This window comes from Centrocercus urophasianus, unplaced genomic scaffold, assembly GCF_019232065.1.
Source record: "Centrocercus urophasianus isolate 14NV4802_14NV808 unplaced genomic scaffold, USGS_Curo_1.0 seq_16, whole genome shotgun sequence".
Taxonomy (NCBI): Eukaryota; Metazoa; Chordata; class Aves; order Galliformes; family Phasianidae; genus Centrocercus; species Centrocercus urophasianus.
In genome coordinates, this window is record NW_024884711.1 from 15365701 (window position 1) to 15387555 (window position 21855).

Here is a 21855-nt window from a genome sequence, read left to right on the forward strand (position 1 = left end):
AATACTGGGACAGGGAAAAAGGGCTTGCATAGAGTTGGAGCTCTCGTGGATTTGTAAAATCATCCATGCACATGGAATATATTGAACCTTGAACCTCAACTAAGGTCAAGCAAGTTTAAGGCTTGATACAGATGTTTCACAGAACTCTGGTAAGTGAAGGTGAATGTTACTGTTAAGGCTGGAGAAAAAAACAAGCTATAAAAATGGTTGGTTGATTGTTTATTTTTCTTTTCAGTCCATTGTCGAGTTTACTTTGTCCCCCTTAAGTCAGCACTGGTATTTCCTGCGTCTGGGTGATGACAGCGATCTCTTATACACCACATAAAACAGATTTAGAAGTCTGAAAGCCATTCCTGGCCTGCTTTCTCCCCGGAAATATATCCCTCCAAAACAAGGGAATATTTTCCTTCTTTAATGTATAAAAATACTGTTTGCCACCAGAAAAAAAAGAAAAAAAAAAAGAAAAAAAAACCAACAAAACTATAAGCAAAGTGCCAATCCCTTCATACACAGTGAGTGAGCTTTTGAACCACGATTTTTTAAAAATAAGTTTCAGAACAATCCAAAGAGAAGTCCCTCAAGGAAAATTAACATAATAACTTTTTTCTTTTTTCTTTCTTTCTTTTTTTTTTTTTTTTTTAAGATACTATAATCACTTGCTTTTACCCAATTACTTTTCTTCCTCTGGCACAAACATGTTTGAAACATGGCTCTGCGAAGGGGCCGAGGCGTTCCAAGAGTTCAATGCCATGACAGAGTGTAGGCCAACATGGAAGAAATCACCTTTCCAAGCAAGTTCTGACTAATAGAGATAATGTCATTGGCTCTGAACCTGGAATGAGTCTCAGGATTTGGCAAATACAGGAGAAACTCAAGTTTGGAAATAATTTGGAAAAATTAAAAACTTTACCCTCAGTAAAATCATGCTGTAATAACAATAAGCACTTTTCAGTTGCAGAGAGCTCCCTTTAGGCATCAGGAAGGCATGCAGGTGGTATTATCTCTGTTCTACTGATAGGGGATATGAGCGGAGGTGAGAAATGCCATCAGTATCAGTACAAACTAAACAACAAACGATGAGCCACGAACTCTTGTGGTCACAGCAGATACCAGTGAGAAAGGTTTCAAAGTTTAAAAAGTGAAAAAAAAGGGACGAGCTTACAGAAAGGACAATAGTATTGTTAGCACCTTTGTCTTCCCAAGCTAATAGCATGACTAAGGGGGTTGCAGGATGCAGGACAAGCACATCTGCTTCTGTAAATCAGCTTTAAGCTGGTCACTTGCTTTGTTTTCTCCACATTCCCAGTGAAGTCCCAAGAATCCTGGTTCCAGTTCCCCACTCAGCAATCACCAGTGCCCCAGTGCATCAAAGCGCTCGATGGCATGCTAAAGTTTCAGCACACACAGGCACTCTCAACTCTCAATTATTCATGGGAGGTTTAACCAGATTCAGTGGATTAACTGTGATTCAGGCAAAGAAACACCATAGCCAGGAACAGTGGGAGCACGACCTGGGGTCCAGCATGGGCGGACGTTGCATGAGTGGACCAGAGCTGACTCCAGACAAGCCATGCTATTGTCTGCCTCATTGCATTTCCCAGAAACTCCAGGTTCCTACGAGATCTGAACAGGTAGGTGTATCAAAACACCAACTTAGAACTTTGCACAACATCAAACTGACTCCTGTAGAAATCAGAGTATCAAGAAACAACAGCCCCAAAACCGAAGTAACTTCACCACAGCCAGGCCTGTATTGGTGTGGCCCATCACAAGTCAAGCAGACCTGATTCTCCCTGTGTGCAATCATCGCAGCATCCCTGCATCAGCACATAGCCAGCACAGAGGCATGAAGCTATAGGCCAGGAAATGAAGAGACATTGATTCCCACTGACTTTATCAAAATTGTCCACATGTTTATAAAGTTGAAGAAGCATAATGTAGCATTTTGCGTTACCAAAAGCAGCAGTCTCTTTTAAGTTTAAACTCTTCAGGTTTAAAATGAGAAAAATGATTAATCAGGAAAGGACCGTTTGTGGAACAGTCAGTAGAGAGAAACAAATTTAACCCCAGCTAAATATCTGCAAACAACACAGGCAGCTGCATTACACGGGAAAAGGATGAAAACAAGGACAAATTCTAGTGAAGATGAAGTATGTAGAGACATGTTTGAAGAATTTAGAGGGGCAGAACAAAGACAGACTGAGCTTGCTGGCACCCTGATCCTATGCACAGGATCTGGGAAGCATCAGGAAAGATGGAAAGAAAAAAACACACAGACTAAGGACAACTGTGGGAAACAGAACTGCTTATTATACTAATGCTGCAGTAATCCCAGGGTGGGTGGCAAGAGCGGAGCACAGGGAGTTGTACTGACAGTGATTGAGGACAGAAAAATTTCCTATAGGAGGACAAATTATGGCACGTAACTTAAGCAAAGACTGTCCATGTACTAATGCTATACAGGAAAACTATCAGCCATATCCATAACCGTGTCACTGGATCAAACAGCTAGCTGGATTCCAGCTGGATTGCAGAGCCAGCTGCAATATGATCTCCACAACCGTGATGAGCAGCAATATTAGACTGGAGAAATGTGACCAAGCACTGGTGATGCATGATGCTGCCAATAAGAGCATCGTGAAGCAGAAGATGTTATCATTTGGCATTTATAGCAGATGACTCAGAGCAGTACCACCCACCTTTGGGCACTGGGGCAGAGAGAGGCATGGATCTGAATGCAACACAACACCACAGCTCCTTCATCTCATTCCCTGAGGATGAACAGCCACTGTGGGTCACCCATAGCTCTGACTGAATATATAGGTTAAGTTTCAAAGACAAAGACACTTAGAAAATAAAGTAGAGATAAGTACAACCAAACTGAAATGAAGAGCTTTTAATGTTTTAGTAGAATGACTGAATCCAGAAACCCTGCACTGTATCTGCAGAAACTAGATCAGAAAAGAAAAAAGTAGGAAATTATAATAAATCAGAGAATGTACACTGATTCAAAAAAGCTGAGAGGAAAAAAATGCACAATGAAGAGGTCAAAAGCCATTAACACCAATGGAAACAATACTACCATGATGTATCTGGGGCATATTCTAGGCTGACAAAAGTAAGTCTGAGACACTGCTGCATAATTAGCTACCAAATATAAACCCTCAGGGCACCAGCCATCCCCACTGTAAATTGAACCTGACACAAGAATGGACTCACAATCTCAGTGTTGCTCTCATTGCTGAAGATGTTAAGCAACAGGCATTTTAGCACTGTAAGAACTGGTTTCAGTTATTCTTAAACAAAAGCGGAGCAAGAGGGTGAAAACTAGTAAGCTGAAATGGAAAAGCAATGTGACTTCCTGCTTTAGACATGGGGACTCAAGGCTAAATCCAAAGAAATCCAAAACCTCCAAGAAACACCCAAACACTAGTGGATAGAGTGTATAGCCATCGTTCCAGATTTGCTATGCATCAGTGATGAGATGCTTTTATTTGATTAGTCACCAGAATGCACGGGGGGACAGGGATGTGCCTGGAAGTCAAAGCAGAAGGAAAGAAGGCAAAGGTATGATAAAGGCAAAGGTGAGACGCCAGCTTTAAAGCACCACAGGCATGAGGAGCAGCAGTGTCCACACCTGTTAATACCCAGAACATTGTACATGAAGTACAATACCCATGTGCTCTGTAGTAGCCGCTGCCCCTCTGCAGAAGAAACGTTTTTCTCATTACCTAGTCGTACATTCTGTACAGAAGAGGAGAGATGTATAACAGGTTTTCTGTGCCTTTGCAGAGCCAAGTGCGATACCATCATAAAACTACTGGGAAATGAATGGCAAATACTGCAATTGCTGCTCTCCTGTACATACTGCTCTACCTGTTTACACGTAGATTTACATACATTTGTTTACATGCTCCTGTCCAGCACTGTGGCCTGCAGCAGCCCGTGGGTCTGAAGTTAGCTCCTTCCAGCAGCCAAGCACAGTGCGGGCAGGCTGCACCCTGCACTGTGCATTCAGCCTTTGCTCCTACGCTCCATTCCCCTTTGAAGCCTTACAGCCCAAGCTGTGAAATTTCCATGTACACTAAGAAAACAGCATTAGCAGAGGTACACAGCCACACGTGTATATACAGCCTGCTAGAATGTCAGACAATATGCTGGCTTGACCTGCACGTAGTAATAAAACATGCAGAACTATTTTGCAAAAACAAATTTAACTCCCCTTATCTCATTAGGAAAAATTTTCAATCATTTTCAGCATGGGCCAGCTGTAAAAATTGTAATTAAACTAAAGGTATCTGTTACATGCTTCAGAGCTGCAGTTGTGCAAACAGCGGCACCGCTGACTCCGACAAGCCCTGTTTGTGGGATGCCAGGGCCGCACCACACCAGAGCTCCTTCTGTGAGAGGCATTCAGCATGGGGCAAGTGGGCGATGGATTTACTGACTGCAGCCTCTTGGCACAGCTTTACACCAGCAAAGAATCCAACCTCCTCCATTCCACACCCTCTCCCCCAGTCCTGCAGGCGGGCTGGGGTAACTGTAGCGGGTAATTACCAGGTCTTGCTGCTGCATTACAGTGAGCAGCGATTCAGTAAATTAGCACGTGATATTAACCATTTGAAGAACAGAAGAATCAACCTCAAAGCGGCAATCAGCAAATTATTCCCAAGCAGGTGTCTCTGAGAGGATAAGTTGGGCAACCATTTCTCTATAGCTCACCTGTAAAACGCTGACTTCTTACACAGCATAAACACAGTTTAAGCAGATGGTATGCTCTTAAAAAGCAGAAAACCTATACTTCCATAAATCAATGTTGTTGGACATGAAGCCTTGCACTGACAGTCAGCAGAATTCAGCAGCATCTCCTTAAGATTTGGAGATAAATTACTACCATGCTGAGAGAACAGCCCCGGGCCCAACTCTCACTGATTGCACACAGAGGCACTCCTGGGAAAACCAGAGTTCTGGCAAGTCGGTAGGAAATAATCACCTATACCTGTGCTGCTGGGTTATTTGGAAAGCAGCATACTGCCAAAGAAGCAACAGGACGGTTCCAAACGTCGCGCTGCTCACAGTGCCCCGTAGCAGTGAATCCACCCGCTCACTTACACGGGCGCAGACCCAGCCCGCATACGCGGGAGCGCGCGCCCTCCGCGCTGAGGCCGCGCTGAGCCAGGGAAGAGAACGGCAGCTCGCAGAGGCGCGCCCCCGCGGGCGGCTCCGGCTCTGTCCGCGCCTTCGCGCCCCGTGCCCGCGCCCGGCGCCAAGCGCGGGCTGGCAGCAGCCTCTGCTGGTGAGTGCACGGCGAGCGGGAATCGTACGAACGGCAGCGGGATCCGGGCGGGGTACACGCGGCCCGGGGAGAAAGCCCGGCGAAGAACCACACCGGTTTCCAATTTTCATCTCAAGGAACCTGCGACGGGGAATACCAAGCGGTAAGCGCGTGTTGCTGCAGCCACTTGGTAGGTGCAAAGACAACTAACCTCGACTTTCACCGGATAAACTACAACAAATTACATATTAATTTTTTTTACACGAATTACACAGCTGAGAGAAAAAGCCCTTCCCCAGAGGAAAGGAAGAAGCACTTGGATTGCTTGGTTGCAGAGCATGGAGCAGGAGCCCGTGGAAATCTGCTGGAGAGGAACCCGGTCCTCAGCACCAACACACTGCTGCCTTGATTTGCTGGAAACAGTTGCTGAGTGAAGATCATTTTCCAACTGATGTGATTCACACAAACAATTTTAGACTTTGCTACCCACCGTGCTTAGTTTTTCACAAGAGTATTTTCCCAACCCTTTGGAAACACAGGAAGGACAAGTGCCTTGGAGCAGAGGCCCCATGCAGCAGCAGGAACAGCGATCTGCTTCAATGCCAGGCTGATTGACTGCCAGGCTTTTCCTCCCTCTGGCACAGCAGAACCACCCAACCCAAAGTATTTATACCATCAGAAATCACCACCAGTCTGCAACCAGGTGAAACAAACACTATAAAAAAAAAAAAAAAAAAAAAAAAAAAAAAAGCATGCCATCATCTTGAAAGAAAATTTGTTCTAATAGGCAAAAATATCATCTAAAAAATGGTAGTGGGTCACAGATAGTGCAGCAACACCTGCAGCTGCAAAAGAACCCATCTTTTGAACAGAAACCATCCTCACTGACTTACAGGGTCACTGAATGTGCATTTTCAATTTGCTTTGCAATTAAAGCCATTGCTATTTTGGAATATGCTGCTCTCAATAAGAGCCCCTACCTTATGGCAGGTCCCAGGGGAGACAGAGAGCATTGCTGGTGGGAAGTAGCACCCTCCTGTGCTTTCACCCCTCTTCCAAATCCCTGTGTCACTTTTCTCTCTCCACCCACCTCAGCTCCCGCTGCCGAAGATGTCCGGAAACCTGCAGATAGCCCTCTTGCTCTGATATGTGATGTTTCCTGTTAGAAACACCAGAGAACCCTGTTTACATGTCGTTTTGATGACTCTGAACTTGGGGGATTTCCTTACATGCATGCCACTGCTCGTGCTCATGCAGGGTGCCCAGGCAGACTTTCTGCTGAGAACATTCCCTGTTGGGAGTCACAACAGCCTTTCTTCATAGAGACATGGTACATAGGTGCTTTTCTCACAGGTAACAGTGATACAGTGAAAGGTAATGTCCTTAAGTAGCACTAGAGGAGGTTCATGTTGGATATTAAGAAAAAAATTCTTGTCAGAAAGAGTGGCGATGCATTGCCACAGGCTGCCTGGGGAGGTGATCGACTCACCGTCCCTGGAGGTGTTCAAGAACCATGGGGATGTGGCACTGAGGGACAAAGTTAGTGGGCATGGTGGAGATGGGTTACAGTTGGACTAAGGTGAGGTCTTTTCCAACCGTAAGGATTCTATGAAAACACCATATCCACAGTGGCTGGGCCAAGCAGGCTTCTCATTTTCCAAGTTTTGAAACAAAATGAAAGCAAAGAGTTTGGACAGAAAGCCCTGTAACTGTTGGTTGTTCCTTTTCTTTGTTTTTTCAACATAGAAGGGGGGTTGGTCACCTGAGTTTCTCAACTGGTGGCAGATGTGTAGATGGATTTTCATCAGCATAGAACAAACCCTCAAGTGGGTACCTCATGGAAAATCTGAAGTGCGTTTAAATTGAGCTGTATTGTCAATCAGACTATACACAAATAAAATGTAATAGTCAAAGAAATTTTTCTACTTAGCCACCACACCCATAAGGACTTGTTGAGCTTTCCTAAATTTCTTTGACCTTTAACTATTGCTCCAAGCACTCACTCCCTTTGTATTTACAGCTTCAGAGCCTAACAAGGAGTTTGGTGGTACAAAGGAGAGGCTTCTCAGGCACCTTGCTACAGGCTGGGTGCCACCTAGAATTTGTTTTTCAGGGACAATTTACCCACTTTATACACTCTTGCATCTACCATTCCTTACACTGTTAGTATTTGAAAATCACGAATAAAAGGAAGCATGAAAGCAGAAGTGGGGAGAAAGAGAAAGGGTGTCCCTTTTTGGTGTGAGACACTGACACACTACAGTCTCTACATCTTTTTTTCTGCAAAATTCTACATGGAATTCCCCTTTAAGCCAATGCACAGTTTTACAGAGATGAGCAGTAGGGCATTTGTGGACAGTTTATGAGGAAAATAAACATAGGAAGCACATATACACTCTTTGACAGAATGTGAATAAGGTATTATTCATCAACTGTGTGTTAGATCAGATACATAAACAGGGTAAAGAGAGGAAAGTAATTTCTTTGTGTTTTGGTAGCACTTTACACTTGCAGCTATAATTTAAAATGCACAAATCCTAATATTAGAATAACTTCACTAAACTTGTATTAAGACTTAGGTTTACTCTAAAAGTTTAACAGTTTCCAGCAGGGATTGGTTGAACCTGCAGAGGCTGACTTCATATTGTATTTCAAAAAGCCTTCACAAAACTAGAAGGCTTTGAGAGAAAAGCGGATCCCACCCTATGGCCATGAGGCCCAGCTCTAACTTGCCTCCTTGCCAGTATACTGAAAATTTAAGGGTGAGTTGGGCAAAAGGGAATATGCCAAGACACTCCTACATATAAATTCTTAGTAAACAAACTTTTGGGAGGTTGCTGACATGGGAAACAAACAGAACATCAGGAATTGTACTGTGCCAAGGAAGCATCTTCTACATCTCGAATAAAATGGTTTTGCATGGACAGTACATATTGTAAGCACAATGTGGTCACATTTGATTAACAAAAAAAGCTTTTCATTTTTCATTTTTACATTTGAAGCCAAAACAAGCAATCTATGTTTCCCATTTACATCCTACACTCCCTAGGCACTTTTGGACACTCTCAGGACAGTTACCATGCCTACTTTCTGCAGAGGGCTCAGTACATGAGTCATGTGGCAATCAGTTCCCATTACGTAAATCAAATTTAAATGCTACCTCAGACAGAGCACTCCAGTCACTGACTGCATGTGATTAATTGTTCGACTCTGGATAGAAAGTGAAAGCTGTGTTAGCAACAAGTTAGTCTGGCCTTCAGTGTTTGAGGTGAGAGGAAAAATCTTTACGATTTACTGTTAAGCCTCAGGTAAGATTTTTTGGTTTTTTGATTGTCATTGTCAGTTTGCATCTGCAAGGTACACTAGCAGTTTCTGTAGGTTCTGCATGTACAGAAATCATGAAGCAGTAAGCTATGGTAAGCAAATGGCAGACCCACCTTAAAAAATCACCTTCCTTCAGTGACAAGGAATGCCAGACTAAGATATTTCAAGGCACCCTAGGAAGATCTCTCATTCATTTGTGAATGGGCACATACAGATAAATCAAGAAGCCATTTTTAAAAATGTTGTTTTAAATACTTCTAGAATCTGTCTAAACTCTCCTGCACAATTTCTCGGCTTTTATTAATTGATTTGGGAGAAAATCTGTTTTCTCTAATTTCTATGATTTTCTGTGTCAACTGAAAGGATCTTAAAGTTACTCTCTTAACAATGTGGGATTTTGCAATCTTTTTTTCCACCCCCAATCATGAAGAGGTAGATTTTGCATCTAAATTTGGTTACAGAAATAGACAAACTCCAACTTCTGGCAAGAGAGGTAACCAAATTACCAATTCAACTCTTCCAGCAGCAAAAGTCATCAGCATCGGTCATGAGGCTCAATTAAATGGATCACACAAAACTAATAGCCTTAAATCCTGTTACACTTGAATCTGACAGAATTCTTTCAGATTCTAGTGGGTCCAACAGTAGTCAGTGACCTTGACAGAGGTCCAGGCTGGAGCTCTATAATGCCTGTGGTAACTGCTTTCCCAAGGACATACCTTATCTTCATATGCTCATACCCAATCATAAATGTATTTTCCTCATGCTTTAGAGGATGTTCCTGAGCTGATTTGCAGACAGTGCTGCCAGAAGAGATGGACAAGCCACCGAGGGACTCCACAGCAGCCTTCTAATAATGCCTGCCTTTACAGGGGCTGACCTCTGTTCACCTTGTTAAAAGCAGTAAGTAGTAAGTAATAGATCTTGTCAAAGGTTACTCTGTAGAATAACCTCTGGAGATATTAGATAGAGGTGTCCAGAGAAATACCACAAAAAGGTGCTGACAAGGAAACCAAGGGGATTATGATTAGGAAGTGTGAATAAGCTAAGGTTTCAAACATACTCAGATTTTGGTTAGAAATGCTGGCGTACAGGAAGGAAATGTTCTACATACCATCAAGCCACCAAAAAGCACACTCAAAAAGACATGTTAAAGAGCCATCACATGGACATTAAATACTTCACTTGATTCAAGAAAAGCTGCAAGAAATGCAGTTCCACACTTACGAATAAGTAAGAATTTCTTCTCCAAAAGACTTGACATCTCATGATAAAAATTAATAAACTAATTTACAGAACAATAAACAAAGTATACCTACAAAATGTAAATTGCTTGGTCATTGCCATTTTAATCCATTTTGGAATATTCAAATAAATCTAACCTTTTACCAGAATTTCCACCAGATGCTAATTCCCAATAATAGGTTTCCACTTAAGACACCCACATTTCCTCTAAAGAAGAAGTTAAAATAGAAGACCCTAAAAACCTAAGACAGCAGCATAACCAAGAAAATTATTCACAGAGCTTCTACTCCTTCCCATCCACAGGGCACTGACCTTATCTTTGGCATCTGCTGCTGGCTTTAACTCAGGATGGGATGGGGCTACAGAAAATGTGCAGCCCAACCACCTCTTCTGCACAGACAGGAGGAAATCCCCTCCAAGCTTAATCTGGGGCTTGGCAAGAAAGAAGAGGTTCTCTCAGTACCTTGCACCCTAGAGGCCATCTTAAACATGCCATGCTTAGAGCAGAGGTGGTCTGCAGGTGGACAAGGAAGAAGCATTTCATTGGGCACAAAAGGATCGTCCTTTTTACCTCATGATATGTAGTGTGCCAAACCCATTCTTCATCACAAGGCATACTCACTACATTTAAGCTATCTGAAACCAACTTAGAAAATTCAAATCTGAAAACAAGAATCTATTTTCATGACTTGTTTCATAAGACAGTCATCGTTGTATCTCTTACTCTCCTCGTTATAAATTAATTTGGCATTGATTACAATGCTCAAAATATTTCTCCTCAGCTTATTCTGGCCCTAAAAACTTTCAGTCTGCTGAAAAGCATTTGGCTGACAGCACATGGACTAAAGCTGAACAGAAAAGTGGAAGATTGACAGCCTAGAAATAGGCTGCCGTTATAATTTGGGATACTAGCCTTTCAGCAAGATAAAAAAAAAACATATAGAACAATGCAAAAGAGGAAACACAGGACACAGCAACCCAACTGCTACAGAGGGAGAAACACTTTCATAGTGTTCCAGTGTGTATCCTGCAAGCCTCACTCAATTTAGATAATCCTGTAAGAGGCTCAAGTGTATGGCCACACTACTGCAGTAAAATGAAATGTCTGGAACCCCTAAATTTTTGGATGTTATTAAGTTCATTGACTCATCTGGGATTCATTGACTTCAAGTGCTTACATTAAAAAAAAAAAAAAAATTACTGAGGAAGGGAAAAAAGGGGGGAACACATACATTTACTTTTCACAAAACCTAAATGACTACATGTAACTGCATTCATTACTCCTAAAGCTGTTCAATTTACATTAGGGAATGTAAAGTCATCCTTAATGGCATTAAAGATGATTTTCAATTGTACAAAATAGGCGTCTGTATCCTTATTTTCCATAACTTAACTGAAGCCAGAAATGTTTTCCTTCTAAGCAGCATTTTTCCATCTTTAAAGGTCCGTGCAGGATATCAGCTTGATGCTTGTTGTACTGAAGGACTCCTTGAAAAGCTTCACAGTCAGAGCACATACTTTTTTACTGCTTTGTTGAAGAGATGGAGAGTACCTCAGTCTGCAACGAATAAAGCTTTTTTCCCAAGAACTTGCTAGGAGTTAGAATTAACGAGGAATTAAGTTTCATCTCAGCAGTTCTACTCAACTTTAGAGAAAAAGGACCCAGTGCCACCAGTCCCCGAGTGCCCTCAACGCCCACTGACTTCACTGGAGGTTGAGGAAGGTCCTCATTTGATTTGACACAGCACCTTGCTGAATCAGTTGCAAGCCCTTTTCCCCCCTTCGAGCTAAGAATTTTTTCCACTCCCCATTTGATTTTTAGTTTGCTTTGACTAGAGATAAAATTAATGTAGATGTTTTGATGCCAACACCGTCCCTGTCAAATTATGTAGTGACTTCTCCTGCTAAAACTTGTTTGTTTTCACACCATCATCGTTGATGATCTCAGCACAGCAGCACTCCGAGAATAATGGTTTAGTCAAATGCAAAGCCAGCAGAAGGAACATAAAACAATGTCTGCTTATATAGGCCCTACATAAATAGTGCTTTTTAAAAATGTTTGGCAATGAAATAATAGTTGTGGTTTTGTTTCATTTTTTTATAAATTAACCTCTGGATTGTTAAGGGTGCAGAGAACCTTTCCACACCAGAGCCAGTTGCAAGGCCAGAAACTTTTTACTGCATCCTCCTACAAAGGTGACATGCAGACGCTGCCTGGCTCATGCCCTTATCAAATGAGGGTGGGCCATACCCCACCTGCACAGCTTCAGTGGGGTCAATGGAGCAGTATTGATTTCAGAAGTTTCAGAGCTGACCCCATATATCCTGGGTCACATTAAGAAAATTGAAAGCAAGTGCATACCGTTAGGGCTTGAGGTGGGGGGGTTGTGCACTCAATGCTGCCTATTTACCACTTTTTACCGTGGTTTTCTTGGTCAAAATTTCCACTTGATGGATCTTTTAAGAAATCAGTATGGCTCAGGCAGCAAAAAGATTTTTCACAATTGTGGAAAGACTTTGTCTGCTCTTGCTTGCAGGCTGAGAACAGTGCCGGATGCTGAAGTGTCCTGTGCCTTATTACCAACATTACTGAAACTATGGGACTTATCTGTCTTTCCATTTCTTCCCCCCCCCCCCCCTCCCCTTTTCCCCCCTCACACCCTCCCGCTCTCCTTTTTTTAAAAGAAAAAGGAAAAAAAACACAAAATCCCACAGGCTGAGGTGTTCCTCGCAATTGACAACAGCACAAATAAGAGAGAAAAGGCCCATCAGCAATGGAATTCAGCAGTGCCACGTCTCACTGGAAATCTTGGTAGGCTTTTCCTCTGTGCTATGCAAGCCCAAGGCCGGAGCGGTGACTGTCACAGGCAGCGAGACGCAGACAGATAGATGATGGAGAGTGCAGACTGCGCACCCACACATAAAGCTCGTGAGAGGAAGGAGAGCGCACGGAAGGAATATTAATTGAGCACAAAATAAGAATTCTCAATATCCCCCCCTGCCCCCTGAAAAGTGGCCGCAAGACAAGGAGAGCTGCAAGCACGTTCATCCTGGGGAAAGAGCCGCCCGTAACGCGGCGTGTCAGACCGCTGCTTTGCTACTGGGATTTGCACAGCGCCGGCCAATGGGCTGCATGCAGAATAGATCCCAGGAATCTAAGTTTCTTCTCAATGAGTGATACAACTGTCTGTAATTCCACGTTAAAAGAGCTGCTGCAGGTTTGTATTGGGGTAAGTGGAGAATTAGGTTCTGCTGCGATCATTTTTTTAACCCACAAAGATCTGATTCTTCTCACCCAGCTGAACTCTTTTGATCTTCTCCACTGGTCTAGAGAAACTTGTCTTTCAAATACATCAAAACAGTTAAATTACTGCTTTCTCTCACTTCTTGTGTCAAACCAACAATTACTCAGATTTTATCCATTTCTATGCTTGAGCCCATATACCACTTTATTTGCACTGAGGAGTAAAAGGGCATTACAAGGATTTTAGAAAGTCTGTAAGTTCCTACATCATTCATTTTTTTTTCCTCACGGCCTTTTTTAAAACCTTTCCATTGCACGGCCAATAAAAAAACCTGTACACTGACCTCATTTAACAACAGGTGTAAGATAATATTAAAGTGCTACACAGACACACTTAAGGATATAGAAGTGAGAAAAGAAGGAAAATTCCTTGTTTTTAATTACAAAATCTATTCTTTTCACTTATTGTGATACTGTCTTGGAAATGAAGGAAAGTTGTACAGACACAGATCTTGTCAACCTTAAAAAAAAGTGCACCAATAATCACCAGCAAGAGGAGTTGTTTTGCTTGTAGTCGCTGTTTTCTAAGTCACAAAAAAGTAAGGTGCTGTGATGGTTGAGATGCTCACAAAAACTTAAAAAAAAAAAAAAAATTCTTCATCCTAAAACATTCACTCAGAAATGAAGTTAAATAGCAGGTAGTAAAAGGTAGTCCTGAACAAAGCAATTGATGGTGTTTTCCGTACCCCATTGCTCAGCTTTCAGTTTTTTCAGGTTAACATCTACTTCCATTCCAAGAACAAAATTTTCCTATGAGTGAGGCATTTTGGGGTGAGCACATTCCACGTGCTTTGCCATCACACACTCAGGTCACCTTTGGTGTTCCTGCTGGGCTCCTAAAAGTGGAAAACTCATTCACTGATCTGACCAAAACTAGAAGCAGGCCAAGCTTAAACCCACCGGCCAAAATCAGTTGAGAGTAGATCGCTTTGTGGCAGGGTTTACGATTCACAACCTGGAGCTCCTCACCTAGCAGCTAACAATTGCTATTAAATACAAAGATTTTTTAAGTTAAGTAAGAGGTATATTTGGACTGGAAATAAACCAGTTCACACAACACTGAGATACTGGCAGTTGGTTTGCAGTATCAGTGCACAACAGAGTGACCTGGTAAGACCATCACCTGTATCTTAGAGGGCTTCTTTGTTTTCTAAGGCCAAGTGGTACTAGGGAACTGGTTCATGGGCAATCACCATACCAACTCAGCACTCCAGAACTGAAAGATTTAAAGCACAATAAATGACAAAAAATACACAGAGTGCGATGTGAAAACATCGCCTTCAATGCTTACTGGTGTAGTAAGCTCCATGCAACACATTCTAATCCCAATCTCAAATTGCATTTGTTGTGCTGCAGAGCCCCCTGTGTTGAGCATACATGCTAAGTAATGTTACCTACATTTAGATAACTCATATCTTAAATATGGAAATCACTGGTCCAGGGGAAATTCTCACCTTTGGCAAAGTAGCTTCTCGGTACTTGTGAACAGCTCAAAAAAGATGGCTCTGAACAACGCTGTGTTACATGCAGCAAGTAACTGAAGGCGTAAGGCCACAAAGGAAATGGGTAAAGAAGTCATTTCTCCCTCTAAACAAGAAAAAAAAAATGCCCTAATTAAATACATTTCTCCAATAGTTATTGTATTAGATTTAGGGAGTGAGCTCAACTGGTTTAAGCTCAGCAATCTTGGACAGAAAACTCCAAAGGACACAAATACGCTGAGACTGTAAGCGAGCCCTCCAAACACGCATGGGGCTGTTCAGGGAAAGAGACACCCAAAGACAGAGCCTTTGGTGAGAAGCTGAGAGGGGGGCATGTGAAGAAAACCCTCTGAGAAAACACTGCAAATGAAAAGAAAGCAATAGAAACCATTTGTAGAGTTTATGGGGGCAGAAAGCTGAGGGTGAGACCAAACGATGCCCAGATCCTGAGTTATTACCAGAGCTCTCGGAACCCTAGTAAGTAACGAAAGCATTCAAAGCCAAAGAAAAGCAGCACTGACTCCCAGTTCTGGCAAAGGCAGCAGAGGATTTGTAGTATTTTCCCCCAATTAAATTTGAATCTCCTTCTTCCCTTCTTCTTCTAAAGACATTGCCCTTTCCATCACCCACGGAGTGCAGCACTATGGCTGAACCCTGTACCTTCACATTTGCTTACAGGGAACAGTGTCATGATGGTGACACCACCTGCCTCAAAAGATGGATTAAAAAAGCAGGACACCTACACAAACAGCGCTAATTGCAACGTTCAGAGGCATCTATTTGGAAGTTGCACGACTGACTTCTGGAACAAATTCTCAAAAAAGAGGGGATGGAAACAAGAACCAAAAGCAAAACATCTTTTAAGCTAAGGAAATTGTAGTAAGCTTTCAGTGTTTTACTTCGAAAATCCTACAGCCTTCAGCAAAATCCTTGGAAAATCTCCCCGTGTTTATAAAATAGCATTTGATATCACCATCTAGAAACCTACAAAGCAGTGCAAGCAACCCTTCTGAAACTCTCGAAAGCCAAATAACAGCTGCATTTCCCATGTCGCAGCTAATAAAAAAAAATGCTGACTCTCCCCAGTTTTAATTACAGAGTAAAATAATACATGAATGTAATATAGTAGGCACAGTATTATTTGAAAGTACCAGGGTTGCCCCTTCAACCTGAGGCACAACGAGAGCAAACAGCGCACGGAGCAGCAGAACAGCTCCTGGATGCAACAGGGCGCAACAGCTTTCTGCTCCAACAAGTCCTTTTGTTGCATCCCTGCCATAATTGCCGTGTGTACGTTATGTGTGCTTGTTATGTGTACCTGAGATGATTTGAATTGCTTCTTTGAGTACTACAACAACAACAACAACAAGTATTTCCGTAACAGCACTCTGTTTTCACGTGTCAAGTCTACAAAAGCTGATTTCGGCATTTACTCCTGCAGTATGGCTCACGTTCAAATGCGGCACGGTAAGATACTGAGATCATTGTTTTGTCTGTATCAAAGAATACTACGCCATCAAAATTTCAACTTAACGCAGTAAAGCAATTTTTAACAAGAGGAAAAGTGTTCTCATAGTTCTTACTCTGAACTGTTGCATTAATTTGGTGATCAACTTTAAGCATTTTTCGAGGCAGAAGACCCCAAAACAGAGAGGTATTTGAAGGTATTTGAGAGGTATTTATAAATAAACCCTAGAGCACTGTTTATCTATAAATCATCTTTTTCGGGGGATGAACAGTGATATGGAGGGGGCAAAGCAACAGGAATCACTGTGAGGTGGTGCAGAAGTGGCAGCAACACACTGGGCTCCCTGATCAGCCCTGGCATTGAGTGCCCACGACTGACTGAAACTCTAAGCGTTGCAAATATTTCCACTAGGACTCATGTGTGTTCAGTGCAGTGAGAGTGCAGTGCATGAAATACTAAGCCAAATAAGCTCTCTTAATTATATAGATATGTCTACTTATTAAATTGGTTAATATGGGATGCCAGCACCAAAACAGAAGAACTGCTTGGATGTTCGAAGCGGAACTGCCAGACCTGTTGCTTCACACATGCATCTGTGATTCAAGCAGCTGCTTCTACTGAACATGGCTGTCTTGTAACAAGTTGCAAGAAAAGTCTGTATTTGTGGGCCCTGAGAAAATGTACTGCTTAGCTCCAAGTACAAATCACACCGTCCTTACTAATTAAAAAGCTGAAATGGTTTTCTTTTTTTTACTGGAAAATCCTGTCCAGAAATATTTTTCTTTAAAGATGGCTAATAGGATATAAGGAAAGGACTAAGTCCTGAAAGCAACAGGTTCATAGAAAATCCCAAAAGTTAGCTAACAGCAAAAATTAGAGACAAGGAATGACTAAGACTGGGGGGAATGTCTTTGATTAAATGAAGCACTTTAGAAGCAACAACACCCATTTCAGGAGCTCCTCTAATACTGAAGACCCTGCTGCCTTGGTTGGGGTCTCAGGTTTTTACAGAGCAGGTGGGTTGCTGAGTCTCAAATCATTCTGTGATTCTCACTGATGGCAGGGAAGGCTCTGCCCACACAAAGCCAGAAGTTTCAGTACTTAAAGTTACCTTCTGAAGGCAATCTGAGATTTCCTCTGCTTTATCAACTCCAGAGTGAACTCCCGCTCTGCCAGAAGTAATCTCTTACAGAAGACCCCTCCGAAGTGCCCGGGGTAAATGTGAGCGGTTGCAGCATATTTGAGATTCTCAAAGTGAGGAAGTGAAGATCAAATTAAAAAGCACGTACTGCTCTTTACCTGTCATTCTGATAAATGGTATTATAAATACGTATAAAATGGCAAGCACAATCTCGCTCCTCTTTTTCCTATTCATCCACATACAAAGTTTGCTTCCCTTTATATAACTCAGCTTGAATTAGCGGAGGTAGAGTTCAATTAATTGAGGCTAAAGTCTAAACGTCTGCTTTGATGAGGGACAGAGGGTTCTGACCGTCCAAAATGCAGAAGGCTTTAAAAATACCATGATTTTAACTTCTGGAAGAGTGCCACCCAATATCCAAGAGTGGCAAACAGAGCTTATTGCCTTTTATATGTGCTCTTGTGAAACCTTCTGATTTCAAGCATCGGTCTGCAAGTCTCCAATCAAAACTGTAACAACTAGAGACTGCAGTTTCTTTTTTTAAGCCGTAAACTCATTATTTCTATTTCCTGGTTCACTCAAGTGTTTCATTTAAAGTTTTGAAACTTTTACGATCTCAGCAGATGCAAGCAAACATAAATCCCATTTAAGCAAATGGGGCAGCAGAAATGTCCCAAAGCCTGTGGGCAGCAGTAGGCACAGGTTCTACACGAGCCATGCACGATACAGACTAAGGAGAAATCCTAGTTAGTTATCATAGAAAGAGGCTCCTTACCATTATTTGTAGAGCACAGTCAGGTCCAAGCCGTTTTGTTCAACCACCGCCAACTGCTCTTTCTATTTAGTGACTTTAAAAATAATAAAAAACCCCACCTCCCTTCACAGTGATAGCTGGAAGGAAACTACCAAGAGCTTTCAGGCTTCAGCAATGAAGGCCATCAGAACGGGGCTTCTTTAAATCAGTGGAAAACAGCACAATCAGGAGTCAGGTCCTAGGCTGCAGCGTTTGCCCCTCTCCCTCGCTCCCTGTGGCTGCGAGTAAATGAGCCTAATTTTTCCAATAGCCTTTAACTCCCCAGATTAACCGACGGTGGAAAAAGTGACTACAGACTTGTAGCGCTGTCTAGCCTCCAACCCAGCACGGAACCAACTTTGTGGGGAGTGCTGAAGGACACCTCGCAAGCTGCAACTTGCTGGCATCAGAACCCAGCGCAGCGCTGCGCCCTCTAGTTCGCTCCGCCCGCGGGAGGGATGGAGGGATGGAGGGATGGATGGATGGATGGATGGATGGATGGATGGATGGATGGATGGACGGGTGGACGGGCGCCGCGGGATGAGGGGCTGCGGCTCTCAAAGATGCCATTGGTTTGCATGGTGTGTTTTCTTTTCTTTTCTTCTTTTTTAATAAGGTATCACTACTGAGATAATCCACATCTAGTGGATATGGGAAAATTTAGGCTATAATAGATCGGCGAACTTCTGCATCCATCTTTGATTTACAAGATAAAAGCAACTTTTAAATTAAAGCGCCCCTCTGCTAATAGAGCTTATTATGCCAGAGACGGGACTGATTTTCCTAGAAAGTTGTCCCTGTGTGCATGCCTATTATCTCTGCTTTCCCCCTTCCACTAATGAGCATTTATCTAAAGAGCCCGTTAATCCTCTGATGCGTGCTTCTGGTCAGAGGTAACAGTTTGAATAAAACCACTAATCACTTATCGCTAATCACCGATCATTAATCACACTTCTCCCCGGTGCTTTGCGACCCGCACAGCTCCCTTCGGGATTAAGGAGTCACAAATAAGGATCTCAGCCATTTCTCTTAAAGAACTTCCAGCTTTTGAAAACGGCAACCGCATTCACCGCATGAAAGTTACAAAATACCAAAGCGACGACTTTCAACGACACTCCTGCTGAAAGCCGACCGTCTTTCAGCAACCCCCCCGTTCCCCGTCCCGTAATTTAGGCGGTGCGCTTGCATCCAGCCCTCACTCTCCGACTCCCAGTTCTTTTTCTGCGCGGTTTCTGGCTTATTTCTGAGTGACACTTTCTTACAAACTTTTCCTCCGCCGCTGTCTCCCGACGCACAGCGCGTTGCTCGGACGGGGAAGGGCCGGAGCACGGCGCCGGGCTGGGGGCTCTGAGAGCCGCGCAAGGCAGCCCGGAGGTGCCGCTCCTCACTGAGCAGCCCGCTCTTCCCTCTCGAACCTCCCCTAGCTAAACACCGAAAAAACAGGGAAATCTCATCGGGCTGCTGAGCGCACTCCAAACATCGCTCTGGACTTTAACATAGGGACGTTCCTTTATCCCTACCCCCGCCTCTGCACGACCTCTCTCAAAGCGAGAAAGCCCCGGAGATGAAGGATCACTCACCATGCCGGGACATAAATAATAGAGCAGGCAGAATTTAGCAAGTATTCCCCTTATACTCCCGAAGCTCCGAGCGTCCTGCAAACTTCGCTGGGGAGAGAGAGAGCCCCGTGAGAGCCGGCAGCGGCGGACGGTGCAGCGGGGGGACAGCGCATCCCAAGCGGAGCAGCAGCGCTGCACCGGCCCTCCGGCAGCGGCGGCGCACCGAACTCTGCGCCCACCGGAGGGGCTGCGAGTCCCGGCCGCCCGACTCGTCCGCAACTTTGCAAAGCGGCGGGGAAGCTGTCACCGCCGGGAAGCGCGGAGACGCGGAGCTGCGCCCGCATCCCGCTCGGGGAGACGCTGCCCGCGCCCCTTCCCCATCCCATCGCACGGCATCCCATCCCGCAGCATCCCGCTCCGTGCCATGCCCGTCCCGGACGTTGCCCCGTCCGGCTCCGCGCACGCCCCTCACCCCGCACCGTCCCGGCGGAGCAGCGGAGGCGGCGGCGGGCACCGACCCGTGCGGCTCCCGGCAGTGGGGAAAAGCGTCCCCGGGCGCGGGGCTGCCCCTTCCCCAGCTCCGCAGCTCTCGCTCCGTGCCGCGCCGCGCCGAGCGCCTTCCCGGGGCAACCCTGCGTTTTTAGGAACTTACCGCCCGGCGCAGCGCGGCGCGGCGGGGACGGGACCGGCAGCGCGGCCGGAGGAACCACGTTGGACTGAGGGAAGGTTACAATACGTTCTATTTAGAGAAGCATTACATCACCCTCCGTGACGTCACGTGGGATTCCTGAACTTCTAAATCATTGCAGTCCGTGCCGGGAGGGAGGGGGGGGGGGTTGCCGGCAGCGCGGGGCGGGGGCGCGGCCTCGGACGGTCCCACCTCCGTTGGCACAGCGCAGCACGGGGCGGGCCGGGGTGAGTCACAGCGCCGGGAGGCCCCGCCCCGCACCGGGACGGCGGAGGGGTCCGCCACCGCGCGGCCGGGATGGGGCGGTCCCGAGGCGCTCCGCGCCCCGCGCTGCTGGGATACGGCGGGGTTTTTACCCGGAGAATGGGTGACGCCGAGCGCGGGACTCAGGTGCCGTGCCCAGGGTGACCGTGGTGGGGGATGTAAGGATGGATCGCAGCCCTGCCGGAAAGGACCTGGGAGTGCTTGTGGACAGGAGCCAGCAATGTGTCCCCGCAGCCCAGAAAGCCGACCGTATCCTGGGCTGCGTCCAAAGCAGCGCGCTCAGCAAGGTGGGGGAGGTGATCCAGTCCCTCTGCTCTGAGCTGCTGAGACCTCACCTGGAGTTCTGCATCCAGATGTGGAGTCTTCAGTACAAGAGAGACATATTGCTGTTGGAGCGTGTCCAGAGAGGGGCCACAAAGATGTCCCAGGGATGGAACACCTCCCCTACAAGGATAGGCTGAGAGAGCTGGGGCTGTTCAGCCTGGAGAAGAGAAGGCTCTGAGGAGACCTGATTGCTGACTTTCAGTATCTGAAGGGGGGGGCTGTAAGAAAGAACAGACACTTCAGCAAAAGTCCTATCTGTTGCGACAGGACAAGGGGAAATGATTTCAAACTAAATGTAGAAAGATTTAGATTGGGTATAAGGAAGAAGTGTTCTACTATGACAGAGCTGAGGCACTGGAACAAGTCTCCCAGAGGCATGGTGGAAGCCTCATCCTTGGGGACATTCAAGGCCAGGTGGGACCTGGCACAGAGCACCTGATTTAGCTGTAGGTGTCCCTGCTTACTGCAGAGGAGCTGGACCTTTAAGGTAACTTTTAAGGGTAACCTTTAAGGGTTGCTTCCAACACAAATGATCATACAGTTCTATAACTCTAAGTATTAGCCACAGTTTTATACTACCAGTCTACTGAGATTGCTTTCTTATGAATCATATTGCAGACTCTCAGTGACATGTACACAGATTACAAGAGCAAGTAACGCTTTGAGTGTACCCTGTGTCAAAGTTTCTGACTTGACTCTGCTCTGTGTTCATGACAGGTGGTTACACTGAATTGTGCTGACTGCAAAGTAGAGATGCTGTGTTCCTGAGATGACTCTCTGGTCCCAAAGGAACGTTCTTGACTCCTGAAATGAGCTGTGGATGCTGGGGGGGTGAGTACAGGCAAAGCTCCAGTTCCTCTCCAGCTGAAATCCACTGCTGTATGTGGCACAAATTGCCACTTCCCTCCCCTCCCCCCCCCAACCCAGTTCCTGTTGCACTTCTCAGCAGCTCCTGCTGCCCTCCTCCTGTTCATCCCCTGCTTGTATCT

General features: G+C 44.8%; 1 protein-coding gene across 1 annotated transcript in view; it reads right to left on the reverse strand.

Moving 5' to 3' along the window:
* Positions 1-20136, reverse strand: part of CREB5 (cAMP responsive element binding protein 5) — a 238651-nt gene extending 218515 nt beyond the window's left edge. Inside the window, exon 1 of the mRNA XM_042817066.1 lies at positions 20109-20136. The gene's annotated coding sequence lies outside the window, so the exon portion shown is untranslated. The remainder of the gene's footprint in view (positions 1-20108) is intronic.
* Positions 20137-21855: the final 1719 nt, after the last annotated feature.